A 26,277-nucleotide genomic window follows, 5' to 3' on the forward strand; every position below is an offset into this window, starting at 1 on the left:
AAAACCTCTATTAGTTCTGGGAATCGGACCAAAAATGTCTACAGCGGCCATGTGTCTCAATTTAACGGGTACAATGGGATGTAACACAGGAATATGTGAAGTCGTGTCTGACTTAGCTTTCGGGCAGATTTTACATGACGCTAAAACTCGTCGTATACGTTTCTCCATGTTGGCAAAATAACAGTTCTGTCTCAGTATAAGAAAACATTTTCTGGCTCCATAATGTGCATAACTTAAATGAGTATACCAAATTAATTTGTTAACAAGCTCGTCAGGAATGCATAGTAACCAATTGTTGCTGTCAGGGTGAGAGCGGCGAAACAGAATGTTATTGCGTACAGTATAATGGTTTCTAATGGTAACATTATTCTTGTCTTGCCAAAGGCGTTTAATTTCTTTCCACACGTTGTCGTTGCTCTGCTCCTGTGCTATGTCTCGTAATGACGACGAAATGAAATTTGCAATTGCGACTTGTTGAATGTACATGACGCTAAAATTTGCTTGGCAGAAGTTGGTTTCGATGTCTTGCTGATTGTTGCTGAGAGAACGGGATAGTGCGTCTGCTACAATATTTTGTGTACCGGGAATGTGAACAATTGTAAAATTAAGTTCCTGTAAATAAAGTTTCCATCTGCTTAATCTGTCATGTGTAAATTTTGCTGAAAGTCAAAACTGGATAGCTCTATGATCCGTGTAAACGGTAGTGTGACTTCCATAAAGAAAATGCCTAAATCTCGCAAATGCCCATACAACACGTAATGTTTCAAGTTCTGTGACAGAATAATTGCGTTCAGCAGGTGACAGAATGCAACTCGCAAAGACGATGTTTTTAATTGCTGTAGAACCATCTTCTTCAATTTCCTGAAAAATGTGTACGCCTAAAGCGGTGTGAGAACTGTCGGTGGCAATGGAAAATTTTCTAGTAAGATCTGGATGTGATAAAAGTTGTGCATTCAACAAAGCTTGTTTCAGATTGACAAATTCAGACTGCGCTTGTCTATTCCAGAAACCAAATAGTGTTTTTACCCGTCAATTGACATAATCTAGGGGTGTCTAAAGCAGAGTAATGAATAAATTTACGAAAAAAGCTAATTAAACCCAAAAAGCTGCGTATTTGTTTCTTCGTCGTAGGAACAGTTATGTCACGTAAAGCTTGAAGTTTTTCCGGGTCAGGCACAATGCCTTCTGCTTAAATTACATGTCCAAGAAATTTTATAGAAGTTTTGCCAATGTGCGATTTACTGAGATTAACTGTGAGTCCTTGTGCACGAAAAGTTCGTAACAGTTGTTCAAGAATCAAATTGTGTTCAGACCAGTTAGCTTCTGCAATAAGAATGTCGTCTACATACGTTGTGATTCTGTCTTTTAATTCTGTCGGAAGTATAGTATTCAAACCGCGAATAAATGCTGCTGAAGAAATAGTTAAACCGAACGGTAATTTACAAAATTGATAACAGTCACCAAAACAGAGAAAAGCTGTGTACTTTCTGCAGTTCGGATGGAGCTGAATTTGCCAAAATCCCGATTTCAAATCTAATGTGGAATAAATATCAGTATCATGAAATTTCTGTAGAAGTTGTTCTAGTGTCTGTGGGCGATCTGTTTCATTAATAATAATGTCATTGATGTGACGCGAATCAAGTACGAGGCGAAGTGAACCATCCTTTTTCTTAACAATATGGAGCGAGTTTATGTACGGACTAACTGCCGGTTCAATAATACCTTGGTCAAGCATAGCTTGCAATTCCTTCTTAACTTGTTCTGTGTGAATATAAGGAATGGGATAATGTTTGGCTTTAAATGTGTCGTGCTGTTTAACTTGAAATTCATACATAAAACCGGACATAGTACCAGGGACGTTGTCAAAAACTGGAGCTTGCTGTAAAAGAATTTTGCGTAGCTCTGAACGTTCGTCGTCTGTATTTGCACTACTCTGTTTAATTTTATCAGTAATCATCTGTATAACGTCATAGTCGGCCTCGTCTGGAGTATTATAGTTGCGTACGTACGTATCTGTGAACAATGTGGAATGACAGTCTATGTTACGTGATGCAGAAATGACCTCTGTACGATTAATTGTTTGTTCTTCTGCAGATAAAGAGTGCTGAAATTCTAAAGCCAGTTGTACATTTTCATCCTTTAACATTAAATAGGAATTTTGAAAGTCAATAATTGCGTCGTGTTGTGCCAGAAAATTCGTACCTAAAATAACGTCTGTTGTCAATAAGGGAACAATCCAAAAATTTGAGTGAAACGTATGACCTGCAACACAAAACGATAAGTGTGTCTGTAATTTTACATCTACTTTTTTACCAGATACTGCTCCTTTTACTTTAGTTTTGCCTAATGGTAACGTAGGATAGGTATTCTTTTTGTTACATTCGTTGAAAGTTTCCTCATTTATAACTGACATAGTTGATCCAGAATCGATTACTGCTGAAAATTTGGATGATCCAATCTTTACTTCAATGACATGGTGTGAAATGTTTTTTGAATAACTGGTTTTTCCTGCAAAAGAGTGTCTCGGATGTCGTCAAAAGTAATAACATTTTCGTGAACAAGATTCTCTGTGTCAAAAGTATTGCTTGCGTTGCTGGAAGTTGCAACCTGTACTGTATCTAGTCAAATTCTATCTGACGTGCTATTATTTGCGGGAGGATGCTGTGGCATTTCGATTATTTGTACTGTTCTGTTATTACGTCCTGACGCATTAGGTTCGGGATGATACCGACTGTCTGGTTCATTCATGATAATCTGTTGTTGCGGATGATTTTGTTGCTGGTAAGACCGACTGTTATTAAACGTACGCTGAAAATTGTGCTCATTACTTTTACGTCTGTCATGATAGTCATTTCTATGCGGTGCATTGCGATATGAGTTGAGATGGTGTGTTTTCTGTACGTACTGATTTCCTTGTTGCTGTGCGTTTCTATTTGGCGGAGCCGACGCTATACGTATAGGCGGCGAAACATTAAAGCTTGGTTGACCTTGCACATTACATTGTTGGTTAGGTATGCTAACCGGTTGGTTTTGTTGCTGTTGTTGGGAAAAACCTCTATTGTTACCAAAATGTGGTTCCTGTTGCTGATAATTTTGTACATACTGATGATTAAAATTTTGTCTGATATTAAAATTATGTTGGTAGTTCTTGCCATTTCGGGAGTGTCTAATAAAAACTGTCACTTTCGGTAAAACTTGTCATATTAGGTTTTCTTTACACATTCCTAATACTATATAGATCGATAGTTGAAGAGCTGTTTTGATAGATATAAAGGATAGTAAAAGAGAAGGCAAAAGATGAAATAGCACTACTACGGCTCGGGGCCCTGTGCACGCTACGGCACATATTCATCGAAGTGTAATGAATCCCCTTAGGTCAATTACGCGCTGCAAATAAATTTTAGTTTCTGCGTTACAGGCAATGCCGGTGAAAATTCAAAAACAAATTGTTGTATCCAGTCCAATGCTAGTTTCTGCATTACAGGCCAAGCTGCTGGAAATGCAAAAGCAAATTGTTGTATCCAGTCCAAAGCGCGTACCTGTGCTCTGTCATTTTTAAATACCTTAGATTTTTTTACGGATAAAAATTGCTTATAATCAACGTCATCGTCTCTGAATGTGTGAACTGGTTCAGGATTGTATGATAATCTGTTATCTGTGACTGTTCGGAATCTAAGTCGCGTGGTCTCTGTAAATTACTTGAGTTATACTGGCTGTGTGGGTGTGACAAATGTTCGGAAAGTGGCGTATGCTGTGCCGTGTTAAAGGCTGAAATATTTTTCATCTCCGTCACTTCGTGCTGTAAAGTTGACAATTTTCTACGTAATGTATTATTAGACGAACCTATCTCACTGAGCGTCTGCTGTAAATTTTGGAATTCAGGTGTTTGATTAAACGAAACAAGTGACGTATCGTCTGATTTGGTGTCATTATTACTTTCGACTGGCCAATTCATCATATTTTTCAGTCGGTGCTTTTACCTGATCATCGTTTTTAGTATCACAAGCATTAATTTGTTTTTGTATTTTACGTGTGGTTTTGTTCAATTTTTTAACGTCTGCTTTGATGGAATCGGGATCCTGTATTAGTTCCAACTTTTCAAGTCTGTTGGTCATTGTCTGAAAGTCTAATGTGTGTGTGTCTGTTTATGTTTTAAGATCGGAGATTTCATCATGCAATTCGGTGTTCAACTGTTTGATTTCGTCCGATACTGTAGCAATATTGTTGTCTACGTATGGTTTTGCTTTCGTAAACAATTTACGCTTATCTTCCTGTCTCTGTGCAGTAACTGTTTCCATTACTTGTTGCTTTACTTTATTCTGTTCCTGTATAAATTTACTGTAACGCGTTTCACTGTTTTGTAGGTGGTGATTAAAACGTTCGTCAATTTGACTGTTTTGTTGTTCAAATTTCGTATCTATTTTCGCATCCAGTGTGCGTGAAAGTTCTGATGACATTAATTTAAACTCGTCGTGTAACTGTGTTGCGTTTTCAGAACATTGTTTAGCAACTGCACTAATTTCATCTCTAAGTAATTTCGTTGTGGCTGCATATGTATTACTTAATTCTTGTGCAACATATGTAATTTCTTTACTACTGTTCCTAGCACAAGCCTTAATTTCCTCACGTAATTGTTCTTTAGTATCGTGAAATTGCACGGCAACGGCTGTAATCTGTTCACTAAGTTGTTTGTTCTGTTCACTTAGGTTGTCTTGTTTTTCATTCGACTGTTTGGAATTGTTGTCTAGTTTTTCATTAAGTTGTTAGTACGATTGATTAATTTGTAGCAATAATGCCATAACTTGATCCATGCCACTATTACCTACTCTATTCTCTGTGCTGTGTGATGATGTATCTGCATTTGTCGCGTTTTGTGTAACCATTTGGTCATTTTCTGATTCTTGAAAAAGTTCGCCAATTGGATGTGCACTGTTGGTCACTACACCGGAATCAAATAAATCTGACGTATTCTGACTACATTGTTCATCTTCGTGAGAAAAATTTATCTGTTCACAATTCAAATTTTGCAAACCGGGTGTGTCAAACTGGGCAGCGTTCATTGAATCGGAACGTGCCGCGTCATCAATTGTTAAATTTACTGTGGACATAATTGAATTTGTTTGCCCATCATTAGGATTTAACTCAATACTAGTGATCGGCAGGCACTGATTATCTGTAATTAGAGGATTATCACTATTACACTGAGTGTCGCAAGAGTTATCGGTCAAATTATTAGAGTCGGCTATTTCACTCATTGCACATCGCGATGTACTGTTAACAGTTTTTCGCGGCATTTTCACTAATCAAAATTAAGCACAAAATGAAACAAAGACAAAGCAAAAATGGAACAAACACAATTACAACAAGGAGCAATAAATTGCCGATGATCTGTGAAAGAATGAGTGACAAATTAGTAAATGCGTTGCGCCAGATGCAAACTACATTTAAGTAAATAAGAGCAGATGTGTGACTACTTCTCAGAAATTCACAAAGAAATACGATCCTGGCCGGTTGTCGCCAAGTGTAACCTCCCCACAAAATAAAATAAACAATATGAATATGATTCTAATTTAGTGTAACCTCAAAACAGAAAATATCAACATAAATAATATTCACGTTTAGTGTAAGCTCAAAACAGAAAAATTCCTAAACCTCTCAACAATAAAATTATAATTACGTCGTTCACATTCAGTGTAACGTCCAAATAAAAAAAATAAATTCAGTAACCCGGTAATAATACAATGTAACTAACCTCTCAATTAAACTGTTGCTCACTTATGACTTTTCAATAATTCACTGTGAATTTAACCTGGTAAATTTTGGACGACAGCAGTGCTGCGTCATGGCCCTGAAAGATCATTCTGAATAAAAAAAGGAAAATTTCTTACCTCAATGAAGTCGCCGGAATATATTTGCTCTTACAATAATTTTTTTTTTTTTGACACAACTCTGTGCAATGCTGGCCGACCTATCTGTCATTTATGAAAGGAAGCAACTGATTTTCCTATAGCAATAATCGGGATGATCATGGATGGGAGAAATTAGTAAATTCTTTAAATTGAAATGAATGGTTGTTAAAAGTTACTTTTTATGAGGAAGATTATTATTACGAGAGTTTTAAAACATTTACATGCGACTTGAGATAACATTACCACATATGCGCGAGGCTGCTTTAGACCTTATACATTAATACTCAGGCTCCGACATCGCTGCACCGCGACCGGGCCAGCCAACACGATACACCAGACCAGACCAGAGCAGACTCCAGACTAGCAACAACTTACTGTTAAGGTACGTTTACACTGGGATACATGTATCGCGATATGTATGAGCGACATGTCAATTTGACATGTCGCGATACATCACCTCATACAAAAATTCACAGAACTTGTATGCGGACCCTCGAGCTCATACATGTCGCGTATACATTTTGTATATCGCTTTTTGGCCATATACGCGACATGTATGAGCGACATTTGAACTCGCGCATGCGCAGTACTATCATTTCCTGTCGTCTTGTCGACTGCCGCTTATTTCGACGATTAGCGCATGCGTAGTACCAGGCTCTTTGACGGCTGTTTGAGTTTTGAAGGTGCCGACTGTCGTTTCGACGTTAATGTATCTGCATAGAATATCAAAAAGTGCCATATGCAACATTATTCTTCGTGTTTGCGAGGCCATTGTGCAAGTTTTATCCCAAGAAGTGAAGGTAAAAGTTTTATATATATATATATCAGAGTATGTAATACATTATATAATTTTTTCATGCATCTGGCATGTATATCAATGTTTTGCTATTATTCCGGCGGCCTCGCGTGATAATGTTGACAACGGATGCCGACAATCGTGTGTGAGACGTTGGCATTAGCAATCGCGCGACAATGCAAATGTTTTGTCATAAAATCTTCGTTTTACGAGGAATCCCCAGTGGCTAAAAAACGGAGTGTTACTGCCAACTGATCCTCTGGTGGAATCGCTTCCCGAAAGTTTGTGTTGGTTTTGGACACAAGAGGAGCCACAAGTGATAACAAACCACGGAAATCCTCCATACTCATCCTAACATAATTTCTAAAATATGCGCCATCCTCTAGCGTTAATTCGCGAGAAACTCTCTGTGCCACCATCTACGCTTCCTCCGCCTTTTCTTCCTATCATCTTCCAAAAGAGCAAGTGTATCAGCACATAAAAATGTCAAATCTTCCAAATCGTCGTCGGAAGCTATCGCACAGTGATACGTATCAACCAGTGTAAACGCACGCTCATACATGTATGAGGCTGATACTTGTCAACTCATACAAGTCGCGATACATGTCGCAAAGTCGCATATACATGTATCTCATACATGTGCCGATACAAATCGCAGTGTAAACGCACCTTTACAGCTACACATTTCCTACTGCAGTCAACACTGCTCTCTGGTCAGAGATTTTCTTATACCTTGCATATCGCAGGCAGTGCATGAGCAATACATCGAAATTACATCTGCTCGGACCTCTTACATTAATCATGGAATGGAAACACACAGCAACAGAACGTACCAGCGTGACTTCAAACACTTTGTTACAGGAAATGTTCAAAATGTCCCCCTTTGGCGAGGATACATGCATTCACCCTCCGTCGCATGGAATCCCTGATGCGCTGATGCAGCCCTGGAGAATGGCGTATTGTATCACAGCCGTCCACAATACGAGCACGAAGAGTCTCTAAATTTGGTACCGGTGTTGCGTAGACAAGAGCTTTCAAATGCCCCCATAAATGAAAGTCAAGAGGGTTGAGGTCAGGAGATCGTAGAGGCCATGGAATTGGTCCGCCTCTACCAATCCATCGGTCACCGAATCTGTTGTTGAGAAGCGTACGAACACTTCGACTGAAATGTGCAGGAGCTCCATCGTGCATGAACCACATGTTGTGTCGTACTTGTAAAGGCACATGTTCTAGCAGCACAGGTAGAGTATCCTGTATGAAATCATGGCGGTGAATCGAGGAAGTACAGTACATACTGACGAAACTAAAATGAGCTCTAACATGGAAATTAAGCGTTTCCGGACACATGTCCACATAACATCTTTTCTTTATTTGTGTGTGAGGAATGTTTCCGTAATTGTCTAATACAAACCATACAAAAATGCACGGAAGTATGTTTTTTAACACAAACCTACGTTTTTTTAAAATGGAACCCCGTTAGTTTTGTTAGCACATCTGAACATATAAACAAATACGTAATCAGTGCCGTTTGCTGCATTGTAAAATGTTAATTACATCCGGAGATATTGTAATCTAAAGTTGACGCTTGAGTACCACTCCTCCGCTGTTCGATCGTGTGTATCGGAGAGCACCGAATTACGTAGGGATCCAAAGGGAACGGTGATGGACCTTAGGTACAGAAGAGACTGGAACAGCATATTACGTCCACATGCTAACACCTTTTTATTGGTCTTTTTCACTGACGCACATGTACATTACCATGAGGGGTGAGTTACACGTACACACGTGATTTCCGTTTTCAATTACGGAGTGGAATAGAGTGTGTCCCGACATGTCAGGCCAATAGATGTTAAATGTGGTGGCCATCATTTGCTGCACATAATTGCAATCTCTGGCGTAATGAATGTCGTACACGCCGCAGTACATCTGGTGTAATGTCGCCATAGGCTGCCACAATACGTTGTTTCATATCCTCTGGGGTTGTAGGCACATCACGGTACACATTCTCCTTTAACGTACCCCACAGAAAGAAGTCCAGAGGTGTAAGATCAGGAGAACGGGCTGGCCAATTTATGCGTCCTCCACGTCCTATGAAACGCCCGTCGAACATCCTGTCAAGGGTCAGCCTAGTGTTAATTGCGGAATGTGCAGGTGCACCATCATGCTGATACCACATACGTCGACGCGTTTCCAGTGGGACATTTTCGAGCAACGTTGGCAGATCATTCTGTAGAAACGCGATGTATGTTGCAGCTGTTTGGGCCCCTGCAATGAAGTGAGGACCAATGAGGTGGTCGCCAATGATTCCGCACCATACATTTACACTCCACGGTCGCTGTCGCTCTACCTGTCTGAGCCAGCGAGGATTGTCCACGGACCAGTAATGCATGTTGCGTAGATTCACTGCCCCGTGGTTTGTGAAACCCGCTTCATCGGTAAACAGGTAGAACTGCAACGCATTCTCTATTAATGCCCATTGACAGAATTGCACTCGATGATTAACGTCATCACCATGTAATTGCTGATGTAGCGACATATGAAACGGGTGAAAGCGGTGACGATGCAGTATGCGCATGACACTACTTTGACTCAGTCCACCGGCTCTCGCAATGTCCCGTGTACTCGTGTGTGGGTTCACGGCAACAGCAGCTAACCCACCAACTGCACCCGCTTCTCCTGTGACGGGCCTGTTACGGACCCATCTGCGTGCTACGACCATACCTATTGCATACAGTTGGCGGTAGATGTTTTGCAATGTGCGGCACGTTGGATGCTCTCTGTCCGGGTACCGTTCTGCACACACCCTGCAGGCTTCAGCTGCATTTCGTCGACACTCGCCATAGATGAGTATCATCTCCGCCTTTTCAGAGTTCGAATACACCATGGTCACAGTTCCTACAACACTACGCTATCACAGACGTCTGGTAACACGGTGTACTACAGTTGGTCTGCGTGCGGAGACGAATGCAGAATAACAATAGCAGCAAGCACTACATGCGGACACTGAGACAGCTAGACCAAACCACATCAGTGCTCTACAGCCACACTCGGAAACACGGTCGTCATCGTAAACATGCCCCTGCAGATGCTGCTCGCCGACCGTGGCCCGTGTTTGTTACAACACGCAGCTATACGTCGGAGGTTTCAAGCGTCAACTTTAGGTTACAATATCTCCGGATGTAATTAACATTTTACAATGCAACAAACGGCACTGATTACGCATTTGTTTATATGTTCAGATGTGCTAACAGAAATAACGTGGTTCCATTTAAAAAAAACATAGGTTTGTGTTAAAAAATATACTTCCGTGCATTTTTGTATGGTTTGTATTAAACAATTACACTAGCCCCTCTCCTCACGTTCGGTCTGTGGAATCGGTTCGTCAGTATTTGATGTGGTTTACGAAATATATCCAGCGGTAACGTTAGGTGACTCACCCTATATATATATATATCGTTTAAATCACAGGAAAAAGATAAGACTCATTTTCAGACACAGGTCCTATTCTGCCTGTCATTAATAGGAAACTACGTACTCATAACATGAATAATGCCCCTTAAATTCTGAAGACGGCTATCCTTATAAGGAAATTATTCAAAGAACATTATACATTTAGTGCTGTAACTTTTCACATTTTGATTTGCTTGCACGAGAAGAAAATTTATATTTTAATTTTATCCATATTTTGCAGCTGCAAACATGACTGTATTCAGTACACTGGAAGTATAAAATAAAAACCACGTTCAGTGACAAATTTTCTTGTTTTATTGAACGCACGATGCACTTCGCAACCTGTGCGTTCATCATTGAATGTAGATCGTCTTAGTACATAATTTATTTTCGTTCTTGAATGAGGTGAAATGCATGTTCCATTCATGAAAAGGTGTGATGTTACGTTACGAGTTTCGTAAATCAAATATGGAAAAGAGTGGCCGAGTGGTTCTAGGCGCTACAGTCTGGAACCGCGCGACCGCTACGGTCGCAGGTTCGAATCCTGCCTCGGGCATGGATGTGTGTGATGTCCTTAGGTTAGTTAGGTTGAAGTAGTTCTAAGTTCTAGAGGACTGATGACCTCAGAAGTTAAGTCTCATAGTGCTCAGAGCCATTTGAACCATTTGAAATACGGAAAATATGTACGAAACAGTGAAAAAATTAACAGAGTAAACTTACCACACAATCCAAGAAAAGCGTTTTTAACTTTTTAACACCATCATACATTGGTTTCTCTGTTCTGTTAATATTACTTCACTCAAGGGGCACGTCTGTACACACACTTCTGTAAACACTTTAAAGATGTTCTTCAACATGGTGTGATGAAGGATGAATTTATCTGTAATGCCAGTGATCTAATAATTAAACAACTTACATGAGTACGGAATAACTTCAGAATCTATGTTAAATGAACAGACAGATTTCACATGCCACTGTTATTTTAGTAATTTTAAAGACATATTCTAAAGTTATTCTCTGCACATGTTAATTGTTTAATAATTAGATCTCTGGCACTACGAATAAATTAATCTTTGATCACACCACGCTGAACAACATATGTGAAGTGTTTACAAAAATGTGTATACAGTTGTGCCTGTTGAGTGAAGTGACATGCATGAGCACGATAGAGAAACGAATGTATGATGGTGGTAAAAAATTAAAAACGCATTTCTTGGATTGTGTGGTAAGTTTACACGGTTTATTTTCCCACTGTTTCGCACATATATTCAGCATTTGGCTTACGAAATTCATAATCTAATATCAAACCTTTTTATGACAGGAACATGCATTCCAGCTCATTCAGTAGCAAAATTACATCATTGTATTAAGACGATTTACGCCTGATGATGGAGGCACACGGTCCGAAATGCGTAGTGTATTTAATAAAACACGCAGATTTGTGACTGAATTTTAATTGATACTTCCAGTAGAGAATTTATAGTTATTGCTAATCAGCACTAGATCACTCACACGTTCTGGATTTAACTGGCCGTGGCGATTCGTTAATAACTTGCCAGCTTTAATAACGCACCAACATCCGGTTCTCTTATTGCTAGGATACATGAGACACGTCTCGCAACCGCACCCACTCCTGGCAGATCCTTTTCAAGTATGTTCCACCGCTTTAAGGAGTCATCATAATCGCCTGGATGCATTAAAAAGTAAGAGATCTAAAAAAAATCTGCTGTATAGGATTCGTTATTCCTCCAGTCCCTGGGATGATGTTTATTTCTGGGTAATGATGACACTGCACTTGAAGGCTCTATGTTAATAACCAAAAGAGAGAAGTAATACAGAACTAATGTGGTAAGCATGAAGGAGTACAGGCAAAAAAATGTATATTACGAGAGGAAATCTCAGATGAATTAGAATACTTCCATATAACTACAACACGGTATGCGCTCATTATACAAAAATGATTGCGTTAAAGATTGAATGACGTAGCTGAATAACGTACACCTATTTGACGCACACAGCTAAGAATTCCAGGCTTTTCATTTATGTCAAGCATGTTGACATCTACCTCCTGTTAAAAATTCGTATCTGTTAGTAAATATCAGTTACACTAGTTCTATACTTTTCTCATATCATAATGAAACAGTACTTTTAACTGCAGTATTTAAATACACCTCACAGTTATTGTCATTGGCACTGCAGATTTGTTGAAGTTTGTGGTTCAAATGGCTCTGAGCACTATGGGACTTAACTTCTTTGGTCATCAGTCCCCTAGAACTTAGAACTACTTAAACCTAATTAACCTAAGGAAGTCACACACATCCATGCCCGAGGCAGGATTCGAACCTGCGACCGTAGCGGTCGCGCGGTTCCAGCTGTAACGCCTAGAACCGCTCGGTCACTCCGGCCGGCTGAAGTTTGTGAAAACAAAGAAGAGCTAACTGCATTGTAGGTTCTTTTTCGCCTTCTGATTCATCTGTGGCCTCTTTAAATGGTTTCAGGAAATCCACAATTCTTCCTGCAAGCTTCTTATCAGACCCCTTTAACGTGTAAGCGAAATTCTCTTTACGTCACTAAAGCAGCAACTTCGTTATGTAGAGTGTGCAAGAACTGCAGCATAGTGTACAAGCTATTTCAGAGTGTGCTGACTTCTTCTTTCAGCGATGATCATAAATATGCGTAGAAGCTACTTTTATGTTCTGTACAACGTATTTTGCAATATTTATTGTTGCTGTGAGGTTGGGGCGAGATTTAACACGTAGCGATCTTCATCGAAAGTGTCGTTAAGTGCTCCATTTATACAATGAACAGCACAACGAAGACTTTCATTATGTTCCAAAGGTTATATTACTTTGGTACCCTGGTCGGAGACAAAAACAGAATTATACAACATGTCTGGCGATATGTTCCAACCAGTCATCCTCCCGTCTATTTCTTTCGTAACATTAACTCACGTCTTCTTAACAACCGGGAATTAAAATGTGAGTAAAATGTTATTTACAAGAGACCAGTCTGTGTTTATGTAACAAGCTGTAAGCGTCAGATAATGCACCTGTTTGGGCGAGACGGTCCGTTTATCAACCGTCACAACACATGTTTTGTTAATAACTTCCACAATTACAAAATGCATTGGGTTGTTTTCAATTACATCAGCATCAGCCTGTTCTTTGATATGTCTACTTGTAGTAGAGGCAGATGGCAGGACATATGAAACGTTGACTTCTCCATAATGTGCTGAGGGTATGGTTTCGTTTACAACGTCGCAACATATGGCACTGACTCTAGTTGGTAGAATTTTATTGTTGATACGGACAACATTTATGCATCCTCAATTCGCAGGAGCGGGACCTTGCTTAGGGAATATCGCAAGCCACAGGAGAACCTGGAATTATCCATACAGGAAGACATACCAAGTCTCAGCGGAACGATTATGGAAATTCAAATTGAGACTATCTCCATACTGCGACGAATGTCGGCTTGTAGAAACTGTAGCTCACATCTTCTTATGTGAAAATAGAATCAGAATTTGGAACTGGACTAGGAAGAAATTAGCACTATCAACAGAACCGCAGAAAGTCATATACCGATAACTGAAGCTTTACAACCCGACTGGAAATATTACCCGTCCGAAAAGAATAACAGTTATTCGTGGCTTCTGGGACAGTTTGTGTTTTACGTCGTAACGAACAGAACTTAGAAGAGTACATGTTTTATATTGCAGAAGAACATTTTACGCTGAAGAAGAATAACAAATATAAGGAATGGTTTCAAATTTTTTTTATCTATTGCATTATGTGGACTACGAAGAGGTGGACAGTTTTTTTATTAGAAGCAGAATATTGTTCTTTCACTTTTTTTTATTCTTGGAATATTCTTTTACGTTGGTTCTAAAATCAGCACTGTTCTAATTTGGCAAAACCCCTCCAGCTCCGAAATTTTTTTCGTTTGTGGAAAAATATATGGCTTCCTTACAAACCTCGTATGCATCCAGTGCAAAATAACTTAAATTGTGAATATATTTCTGAATGAATGTTTGTTATGTATTTTTCCGTCACCCTTTTCACTGGTATAAGTTATGTTCTATTGGGAACGCACGCCATTGGAGGCGGCAATCTGTAATTTATTTTACCTTAATTACGACTTCAATTTTTTTCCGCAATTTAAAGGTATATATGTGTGCAAACATGGAATACATGGGAATAATGCAGCTGCTCAGTGACAGGTATGGGGGAGGCATTGAGGCCAGGCCTCGGATCGTCGACCCCTGCCCTCTTTGCCTCCGCCTACCTGGTGCGGAAAGTCTTCTCAAACTTTAAAAAAAAAATAATAGTGCAGTGATCAGCATGTTTGTCTAGTAAACAGGAGGTCCAGGTTCGAAGCCCAGTCGCTCACAAATATTCATCTGCCGTCTTAGCTGTATTTCAACGCGCTGTGACAGTGTGGACGTCGGTCCTTCGATATTTAAGATGCAATTGTTTTTTGAGGCAATAGAGGTGATTTGAGGACATTTGTCTTGTCATCAGTGTACGGGACTTCAACGGCATCCGACCCTTAGTCATTGCTTTGTGCCGGCGCTAACCCATGTCATATATGTGCGAATCAGATTGTAGTTCATATTTAGTCAAATAACGAATGGTCAGTATACAAGCATGCCGGCCGGGGTGGCCGAGCTGTTCTAGGCGCTACAGTCTGGAACCGCGTGACCGCTACGGACGCAGGTTCGAATCCTGTCTCGGGCATGGATGTGTCTGATGTCATTAGGTTAGTTAGGTTTAAGTAGTTCTAAGTTCTAGTGGACTGAAGACCTCAGAAGTTAAGTCCCATAGTGCTCAGAGCCATTTGAACCTTTTATGAAGTATACAAGTATTTACGAACAGTAGAAGCAGGATTGCAGCGAACTGCTCCATTAACCAAGTGCAACACAACGTACCTGTGTAATGAGTCATTCCAGCTGCATAGCTGAGGGTAATATTGTTAAGCAATTCATTGCAGAATTAATGTAATACCCGCACCATGATCTCTGTAATCATACTGTATCATTAGCAGCTCGCGAATGGAGTACTATGTTCGTTAAATCGGATTACTCAAGCTGAGGCCAAATAAAGAGAAGCGACGACGCCACAACACTATCTTTACTTAAGTAGATAGTCAGCGCTAAATTATGTGTGCCACCATTAACGTTACTGTAAGCAGTTTGACAGCATAACACCACCACAACTACTGACAACCTGAGCCATATCATCACGCAGTTGTAACTCGCTGTGATTAAAAGTTTCTTATGTTTGTCAAGAATAGCGGAAAGCGCCTCTGAAGTTCCATTTGCATTACGCCTAGGACGGAGAGAATCCTAAATAACAGTAATAGGTCACCCAGAGAAGAGAAGAGTCCACGTATTGTCTCAAGTTCTTCCAGTTTGATATTAATGCAGTTCCCGATAGTTTCACGCTAACAGGTTCTTTTGGCTATCGGAATGCTCATATGGGAATTACAAAAGTGTAATTACTAGAACGCTCAACTACCTTAATAACACCTCATTCTGGATTGAATACGACTTGGAAAGCGACGTTAATTTGACGCTTCTATCCATCTAGTGACGTCTTACTGAATGAAGTCTGAAGTGCATGCACAGTTGTGTTGCCTGCCGCATGGATTCTGTGAAGTGTTGTGGCAGCTGGCAGTTATTGCTGAATACAGACATTTGCAAATATCCCCACTGCTTTAGGGGAAATCGTCTTTGTTGCATTTTTTCCATACCGTAATTAGCACAATAACATAAGGCTTGTTCTGCTGAAGAACTTGATGCCTACAAGTCCTTAAATAAGAATCTCCTAGCGCGAGTAATGCATGAAAGGAGACAGACTGTTGGACAAAAGAATGGACAGCTCCCTGCTCTTTGCGTTTCCAACAGCGCCTACGATAAGAATCTGGTGTCATACATAGACTTACTAAGGTGTCATATTATGCTTCACAATCTTAAACTGTTTATTTTTTTACTTCATACGAAAACAAAAGTTATGATATGAGAAGAGGAAATGACTGATATGCTTATCAGGAGCTTGAGTTTTTCGTGTTTTTTTCTGACTTCATACTAAAACAAGGGCGTTACTTTGAGAAGAGACAATGAAATATACGCTTCCAAGACATAATACGAGTATTTCCTTGTGTGCTACTACTGCATACATGAAAGCCCTGCAGTTAATTTTTGTATGTTGGATAAATTTTGATATCACCTCACATTCCTTTGTGAGAAGGTTCCTATTTTCTTGGGATTCAAATAGAGTGGACATTTCATCACTGGTTAATATTCTGATGACTAATGACATGATACCCGTTGCAATTGCTCCATGGCACCTGTGAGTAGAGTCTCACGTTGGTTACTATAAGAACACGCAGGCAGTGATATCCGCTCACTGCAGTCACAGCCAAGGTGATTTCTTTCTGTTTATGGCGAAGCGTCTGCTGCAGTGTCCACGCTCAGCCAGTATAAACAGATCGCGGCGGAATAGGGCACTGCTAATCACTGCACTTGTCGCGAGCCTCGACAACAAGAGCGCACTGTCTCTGCTAACGATACTATGGAGTTAATACATCTTACTTAACGCAACGTAATATGCAGGTCGTGGGTTGGGTAAAAATTCAGTTTGTCACTTCCCATCGCATTAAAATACTTTACAGTCATATTTGATGCAACATTTATTGTTGGTTGTCTCTCTAATGTTAATAGTATTGATTCAGATTGTGCGTGAACACGAAAACACACACACACACACACACACACACACACACACACACACACACACACACAAAAACAGTCATTGATTCCAGTGAGGGTGACAACTACTGTGTGTTGAACAACACATGCACCAGTCAATTCCTCAGTTGGCGTCGAGTGGATGAGATTTTTCAATTACCTTGCATTGCAAGAATTGTAAGGAGGAGACTGAAAGTAAATATGCTTGTATCTAAACAGCTGCGACAAAGCAAAGCTTGACCGACTATCAGATCATTGTCCACATGGGTTGTGTGGACGAGTATACTTTTAGTAACCAACCCACCCACGATCATTACGTAAGATTTCTCGAAGGGTAGGGACATTGATTTCATTAAGTCGTCGACAGTGTAGCGTGATGGTTTACTTCCCACAATACGTTTTATATATTCGTCCAAAGATCGCTTGCATTTGTAGGTCCACATGGCAATGACCTTGTTACCTCTGCCCACATATTCTTTATCTGGTTGATGCACGGTGATCGTGGAACAAACGGCAACAGCTTTATCCTCTCTTGGCCCTGAAACCAATCTTGCACTGCTCTGCTATGATGGATGGGGCTCTGCTCCTGTAAATAAACTGTTATCTCGTTCGTTCATATATTTATATTTAAATAACATATTAGTAATAAACACATTGTATTATTATTTTCCACAGTGTTTAAGAATTTAGGCCCTGTCATAAATAAGTGATCTAGATTCAACCGTCCGATTAAGAATGTGGTTTACCCAGTCTATCAAATGATGAGAGTCGTATTCGGGTATCCACATTAAGCCTGACTGGCTGAATCCGATTAGAACGACCTGGTATCGAAATGGAATTACAGAAATCTGATAATTTGAACGTCTGTATTGCAACAATGCTGCGCACATAAATTCCTATGATGGAGTAACAGGTAGCAACTGCCCAAGAAAAAGTGAGAAATATGTCTACTAGCAGCAATGTAACGTAATTATAACCCATATTTATGTGATGGAAATACTGAGTCGAACAATGCACATCTATTTCAGTGGTGGGAAGATGCACCATATCGGATTTGCTGATGACATAATGACAACAATAATAATAATAATAATAATAATAATAATAATAATAATAATAATCCAGTGGTGCCGATAGGGGAATCCCTCCCCCGTACGGGTGGTACCGAGGAAATCAAATACTTGGGGTGAACCAAATACTAACACAATCCTCAACGACTACTCAATCCATTGAACCCAAAATCCACACACGTCTGAATGAAAATCACCACTACTCTGGTCACCGTCAGTTAGCTCAATGAGCTCGGCTGAAAATATTTGCTTCCAAAGGTTTCAACACCCTCTGGTCCTGTCCGGTCCTGGAATCACCGAGGCCAAACCAATGAAACACAAGCAAACATGAACTGTGCAACCTGTCGAGAGGCGGCATTTGGAATTTCGGATTCTGGGGAGGCCAGGTTAGCACGGCAGAGAAAATTGAAGATCTCTTGTAAATTTCCCTACAAGCAGAAAACATGCATTTGAAAACTACACGCAGCGCGGGATTAGCCGAGCGGTCTAGGGCGCAGCAGTCATGGACTGTTCGGCTGGTCCCGGCGGAGGTTCGAGTCCTCCCTCGGGCATGGGTGTGTGTGTGTGTGTTTGTCCTTAGGATAATTTAGGTTAAGTAGTGTGTAAGCTTAGGGACGGATGACCTTAGCAGTTAAGTCCAATTAGATTTCACACACATAAGAACTTTTTTTTATAACAAAACATCGATACATTGATCCAAATACGAAAACTAAATAATCTCACATAATAAATCGACCGACAAAAAATTCTCATCATTGCTCTTCAAGAACCACGACTAACTGACAATGAAACCTTGCATTACGGTAACCATTGCATCTTCAAGAGCAAAATGCAACAAAATGTAGCGACAGGCGTACCAATCTTGGCCATGGCATTTCTCGAATACAGATCTATCATCAGTTCTGTCAAAGAAATCACACCCGTCAACAATCGACTTATGACTATGCTCATTCAGAGCCCCAGTAAAAAATAAACACTCATCAATGCACATGGCCCCACCAACATCGAAAGTAAGAAAAACACTAAAAATGTCGAAAAATACTGGAACACACTCGAAAATACTATGAGCAAAATTCACCAAGATGACGTGAAAATACTTAAGGGAGACTTCAACACTCTATTTGGGACAGAAAAAACCTGTAGAAAAATCATTGGTAGAAATTCAACACACCGAAACGCTTAGACCATCGGCACACGTTTGACTGATATTTGCCAACAATTCAACCACAAAAGGATGTCTTCCCACTATAGGAAAATACCATTTCTCAGGTAACATGCTTGGCTACCAGGTGCAAGCTGCTGTCGTTCGCCTTGCTAGACTCGCTGAAAGCCAGATTTTTTTATTCTTTTGTAGTAGAGCTACAAGCAGGCACATACAAACTCAATAAGGGAATCGTAAGATAACGCTCGAGCAAAATTCGGCTTGCTACTTACAGTAACCCTTAGTGGCAGAGCGGAAACCTTACGGTACTGCCAATTTCATAATGCCACTTTTGTTTTTTACCGACATATTTTTTGTTGTTGTGAACACATAATTTTAGCTATGAAATGCCACATTTTCATAATACTTGCGAATGATACAGGAAATGAAGTAAATACAGATCTTTTCGAAGTCAAAAGTCGGTAATATCCTACTAATTCGTGTTAAAATAGGCTCAATCGTCTTACAGACACATAATGCTTTACTAAGATAGATTGCCTTCGTGATGTTTCTGTAGTAAGCTGAATTTAATTTGTATTGGCACAGTGAATATTTTAATTGTATTTTTCATTAGTTTTCTAATCGCAACATTAATCATCAAAGAGAAAGAAATTAGCAGCTGAATTTTCTTTCACGATATCTACAACAATCTGACTATGCTATAGTTGTTTGCAAATTCTACGTTTGTAGAAAACCACTGGTTCTAACGGTCTCATTAAACCAGTGTAGTTTTAAAAGTATTTTCGTCTAGAAGTGAATTGTCTTAACGGTTGATCGATCAAGAGCGGGAAAGGTAAAATTTTACGAATGTATGACGAGAGGGACAAGTGCTTGCGAGAGGACTTCCCTATCAATACAAGTGCCTGAGAGACGACTTTCCTATCAATCTCCTGGATAGTTTTGTTTCTCAAATCAACCGAGTGAGTTATCATGCAGTAGCACAGGTGATGTAGTTTTGTTGCTCGACTTTCTTACACTGCAGCCGAAAGGTGTCTTAGTTGTTGACAACAAATTCCAGCTGTGTAGCACACACCCCTTGGGGCAGAATTCGTAGTCCAAAACACACTTATGGAGCTATCAAATGTAAAATATTGTGTTCACACTACTCTTTGCTCTAGTCTACGTCTTTTGGTGGGGCTCAGCCTTTCATTTCTTCTTAGGAAGTTAACGATAAAGGCATCATAACACGTCACCAGTAACAGTACTGCAAAGGAATGCTCAATGAGCGACCTGACGTTCAATAATAGTCACTCCGTTGATTTTTGTTGTTTCGAATTAGAGCATGCAGTACTCCTACACCAGACTTCTGAACTTTGCCTGTTGAATGCAAATGTCTCATGGTAAAATGTCACACATATCAGTAGTCGCGACTTCCTGAATGTGGAAAATCATTCATGCCAGAACGATCTTTGTTGAAACAAGAATATCTTTTTCTTTCGTATTTTTCCCAAAAGCACTCGCTCCACGCACAGTTCAAATCTTTCTAGCTGTCTCCTCTACATTCACCCCTCTGTTATACCAAAAGTAAACGTTGTGTTGCAGATGTTACACCTTTTTCCACTTGCGACTCAATTTTGCAATGATTAACTGTAGTTCATGATTTTCAAGTATGCAAAATCCAATGCTTAACTGCAAGATGATAACTAGAACTTCAAATTCGAAAATGGCAATTGATACACTGACAGCGTGGCGCCGCCTTCACATGGCCGGCGCCGGATTTCAGGCGGCGGGTGGCGTCTGGCCGGTGGCCGGTAGCCGCTGCAGCGCGAGGAAACGCTCGAGCGTAAGCTGTTATGATCGCGACGCAGCCACGAGTTGTCCTGCGGAATTGTTTCTCTCCATCCATATCAACTCGGAAGTAGACAACACTTCCTCCTAACACTTCCGCATCTTACAGTGTTGCCAGATTGTGCAGATGGCCGGACTTAAGAGTTGTCAGGGGCGGTCAGTTTTATTGGCCACCTTAAGTGAACGACTCGGACTTAGTCTCTGTGGCGGCAGGCCGGCGGTCAGTTTTTATGTCTAAGTCTGTACATTACGTATGTAGACTGTGGACAGTTGGGAATGTGGGTCTCACGGGAAGCGCAATCGCGCTATTCATCTGTTTCCTCGGTGGCTCAGTTGAGGAGAGCTGCCATGTAAGCAGGATATCCCGGGTTCGAGTCACGGATGGGGCACACATTTTCAGCTGTCCCCATTGAGGTATATAAACAAGACCTGTCGGCAGCTGAGGGTTTCAATTATTTATCATTTATTCTAGAGAAGCTGCACGCTCGTCAATGGTATCTGTTCTTTCGAGCACAGTTACTATCTTCATATATATTGCTTATTATTTGTCTGTCATTTCTATGGAACAATGAAAGACAACAAAATTTATGGCACCAGTAATAAATTACAAATTTAACAATTCATTCGCAGTTGACAATAAGAAAAGAAAAAAAAGCTAATCTGCCACCTCTGCCCATATAACATGCCGTTAGCTGCTTGTAGCCATTAGAAGTGAGCAATTTAACACCGAAAAATGGAGTTCTGCAGCCTTAGTTTTTACCTCTTGGCACTGACTAATAGTAATCCCCAAATAGTGACATGATCCTTCGATTAAAACACGGTTTGAGCAAAGTTTTAAAACATGAGAATAAGTAGAAGAATACCGGTGAATATTTTATAGTATGCAACCACTGACAACTTTTCGAGAAAATCAGCGAACGGTGGACAGACTAAATTTTCTTTTATGAACCACTTTCATTCGATATTTTGATCTTAAGTGTCTCGGAACATCAACTTAGAATCGGGTATTTAAAAACCCGTTATTTTTAGCGGTTTTAACAGTCAGTTCAAACTGGAGTAGGATAGTTGATATTTTTAAAAACATCGGGAATCCGATATATTGATATGTAAAAGTATTTCAGTATCAATCCTCGATATGTCGAATGAAATTATCGATATATGAAAATATCGACAGAAGACATATAGACGTATTGGCCTACAAAAATGTCGGTTGCACATTGTAGATATACTGCCGCTGTTAGATTTGTATATATACGTACTGATTCATTATTAGATATTTGGTATATCAACAAGCTAGGAGCCTGCCTACCCCCTTAGAACAAGAACTGAAAGGAAAATGGTGCGCATTCAAGCTTGGCGATAAAAACTTTGTCCGCATCTCGTGGTCGTGCGGTAGCGATCTCGCTTCCCAGGCCCGGGTTCCCGGGTTCGATTCCCGGCGGGTTCAGGGATTTTCTCTGCCTCGTGATGACTGGGTGTTGTGTGCTGTCCTTAGGTTAGTTAGGTTTAAGTAGTTCTAAGTTCTAGGGGACTGATGACCATAGATGTTAAGTCCCATAGTGCTCAGAGCCATTTTTGATAAAAACTTTGATGACAATCGTAACCAAATGTGAGTGGCACAACAAAAGGTGTCCGATGGGTCCGTCGTTCTGTTTCGTCACAGACTGGATTTGTCCGGAACACTTGATGTCGATTTGCCGCTGTTTCATTTCTGCCAGTGCCAGCGACCTAGCAGTTGTAGTATCAAAATTACATGATGAAGCTAAATGTTGCAGTTTCTGTTGGTAGCGCCAAGCCATGATTACGTCAGCATTTCCCCTCACACGTCTCTGCCCAGCACAAAAAGCAGTCGCGAAAATAAGATTTTTGTTCATCGTTTTCAGCAACCGCTTTTGGAAAATGCCGATGTGAAGAAATGGCACATTAGTTGCGTTAAAAATTGTTTTTTTTACGTAACTGTTGTGTCATTTAATCACATTGAAAATCTTTTTATTTCATTCACACAGTGCAATGAAATAATCGGACTTGTTCTTTTGTGCCACATATGCTTCACACGGGCGATGAGAAAGGTTGGACATGATGAAAACTCAAAAAGCAGTAAGAATCCTTCACACAATGAAAGTAAATTTATGTTCTACTACAATTTCAAAAGAACAGCTTCAAAGTAGGTTCCCGGGAATTACGCCGGATAATATTGTAAAAACCGCACAATATTTCAGCGAGACAACTGCCCGCCATCTTCAGGTGCTACTGTCGCGTCGCTAAGAAGCTCGCCAATTTATATGTTGGCTTTCTGGAACAGCGCAGGCGGCAGCGGGGCATAACGTCATAGAAAACCAATCGTAGACAGCGTCGTATACCAGAGCCCTCTGCTGCAAGAACGGGTCGCGGTCTGCAGAAGCGCTCCGCGGCGCGGGAAAATGCGGCCGGGAGCGCGCGCGATTTAACCCTTTGTTGCCTGACGGTACTTAAAAGTACCAATAAGTTTTGACTCTCATTATTTTCTCTTGGTGCAGTTTCGTGATCTGAGAGCCTGTCGGTACGTAACAGTAACTCTGCTCTACTGTTTCATAGATGTTATTGTGCAATACATAGACCTCTCTGGCGGTCAGAGTTTGAAATTGTTTTTCGCGCGCTGCTGTGAAAACAGAAGATTGTATGTGCTTGTTTCCGTGGTGTTGCCTGAATTTGTGTGCAATTTATATAAACTTCCGTTGAGTTTTCCATTGTACGTACTCACGTTCTTTGTTTTTTTTTATAATAGTTTGAAGCATTACGTTACAAGTGAATGAGATAAAGTGGAAAATATAAGGCGGACTTATTAGTACCGTCAGGTTGTGCGAACAATTTATTGTAGCAACAATGCGTTACCTCTCACTAGTTGTTCTGTCCACTTTTTCTCACACAGAAATCCGTAAATACATTTGCCTGTGGAACAATTAGAACAAACAGGAAAGGTTTGCCAGCGAATTTACCTAAAGAAAAATGTCTAAAGCGTGGGGAATCAAATCACAGAGTGTCATCTTTAGACCTAACAGTATTTCAATGGAGGGAAAATAAAGTAGTGTATTTTGCGTCAAACTTCCATGGCACTGAACAGATCGTAGTGACAAGAAAACAGAAAGATGGAACTAGTATGACTATACCATGACTAGTTATTGTATGTGATTACAATATAAACATGGGTGGTGTGGATCATGCATACGTTCAACTTATGGTCTTGACAGGCGATAAAAGAAATGGTGGCACCGTCTCTTCTGGGGAGCAATAGAAATTGCTTTTGTCAATGCTTACGTCATTTTCAGTTATCTAGATGGGGCACTGCCACTGCTGGACTGCAGGAGTGCTGTGGCACTAGGGCTAATCAATGAACAGCAAGTGCCAAATCTCAAAAAGAGAAACTCTGGTAAAGATGAAATAACTCCCCCAAAGAGAAGGAAGGACAACTTTTCTGTTCCGAAGGATGTACGTCTTGGCAACTGAGGAAACCATTTTGTAGTGTTCAGTTGTAAAAGAGGACGATGCGAAATGTGTGCGAAAAATAAAATTCAGTCGAGACCACTTCACAATGTAGTACATGTAAAGCGTATTTGTGCTGCAATGAGAAAAAGAACTGTTTCCTACAATTTCATGAGGTATCACTAAATATGTGATATGTATATACTGTCAAAAATGTATAGCTAAGTTACTATGTATTGTGAAGTTGCTCTAGAATAAATTTATACGAAATTTAAAAAAAAAATCAGAAATATCATATTTCTGTTAATTAATTTTCTAATGTAAAAATATTTAATATTTATGTGGAATAAAGTACAAGTTATAAAAATTGGAGCATTTTTCTGCGCATATTGTGATTCTGTCCATGGAGTCTGACGGTACTTCTGAGTACCAGGAGAGAAAAAAGTTATGAAAAATAAAATAAAATTTTACAAAAAATCCTACCGTCGTTTGAGGCCACAATAGCATAAATTCTGCACAGACAATATTAAAAGTAAATTTTTTCTTACGTCAGGAAACAAAGGGTTAAGCATCTGCGCTAAGGTTTCCCATCTGCGTTGACTCGGTGCAGTTGCTAATATGCAGCTGACGATTCCTTAATGCCGCCAAGGCTGGCTCCCAAGCTTTGCTCAGGTGAAACCCCGTGTCTCTGTTTATTAAGTCACTGCTTATACGTATTTCGACCGCTTTAATGATGGAGTCCCAGTATGTGTAAGCATACGAGAGGATCTTGGTTTCTTCATAGTTCATGCCGTGTCCCATGTCAAGGCAGTGTTCAGCAACCGCAGTGCGACGAACACAAACGTCACACGAGGTTGGGTCAGCCAGAGAAATCTGCGGTTGCTGAACACTGCCATGACATGGGACACGGCATGACCTATGAAGAAACCAAGATCCTCTCGTATGCTTCCACATACTGGGACTCCGTCATCAAAGAGGCGGTCGAAATACGTATAAGCAGTGACTTAATAAACAGAGACACGGGGTTTCACCTGAGCAAAGTCTGGGAGCCAGCCTTGGCGGCATTAAGGAATCGTCAGCCGCGGATTAGCAACTGCACCGAGTCAACGCAGGTGGGAAATCTTAGCGCAGATGCTTAAATCGCGCGCCAACACCTCGCGCGCGCGAACGGGGTCCGTCGCTCCCGGCCGCATTTTCCCGCGCCGCGGCGCGCTTCTGCAGACCGCGACCCGTTTCTCCAGCAGAGGGCTCTGGTATTCAACGCCGTCTACGATTGGTCTTCGATGACGTTACGCCCCAGCTGCCGCCTGCGCTGCTCCAGAAAGCCAACATATACGAGGGCTGTCCAGAAAGTAAGTTACGATTGATCGCGAAATGAAAATCACAGTGAAAATCAGAAATGTTTCAACAGTTAGCTACACCTTTCAGCTACTTCTCTACGTAGTCGCCGTTCTGACTCAGACATTCGTCGTAGCGTTGTACCAACTTTCCAATACCCTCATCATAGAAGGCAGCCGCCAGTGCTTTCCGCCAATTCTCTACGCTGGCCTAAAGCTCGTTGTCTGTGCCAAAATGTTGTCTTCATAGCCAGCGGTTCGTTTGAGCAGATATGAAACTCAGTGGGAGACAATTACGGGCTGTATTGTGGGTAACCAAACATTTCCAATTGAAACGATGCAGGAACATCTTCATTGCCCCTGCAGAATGAGGCTGAGAATTGTCTTGAAGAAGAAACCGCACGGCAGTTATGTAATGTTGGTTGCATAGCTTCAGGGGAAAATTCTCACCAGGCCCTCGTACTTGGCGGGAGACGCTATTTTCTATAACATCTTTACGCGCTCACTAAGAGCTCAGGA

Source organism: Schistocerca nitens, chromosome 4 (assembly GCF_023898315.1).
Source record: "Schistocerca nitens isolate TAMUIC-IGC-003100 chromosome 4, iqSchNite1.1, whole genome shotgun sequence".
Taxonomy (NCBI): domain Eukaryota; kingdom Metazoa; phylum Arthropoda; class Insecta; order Orthoptera; family Acrididae; genus Schistocerca; species Schistocerca nitens.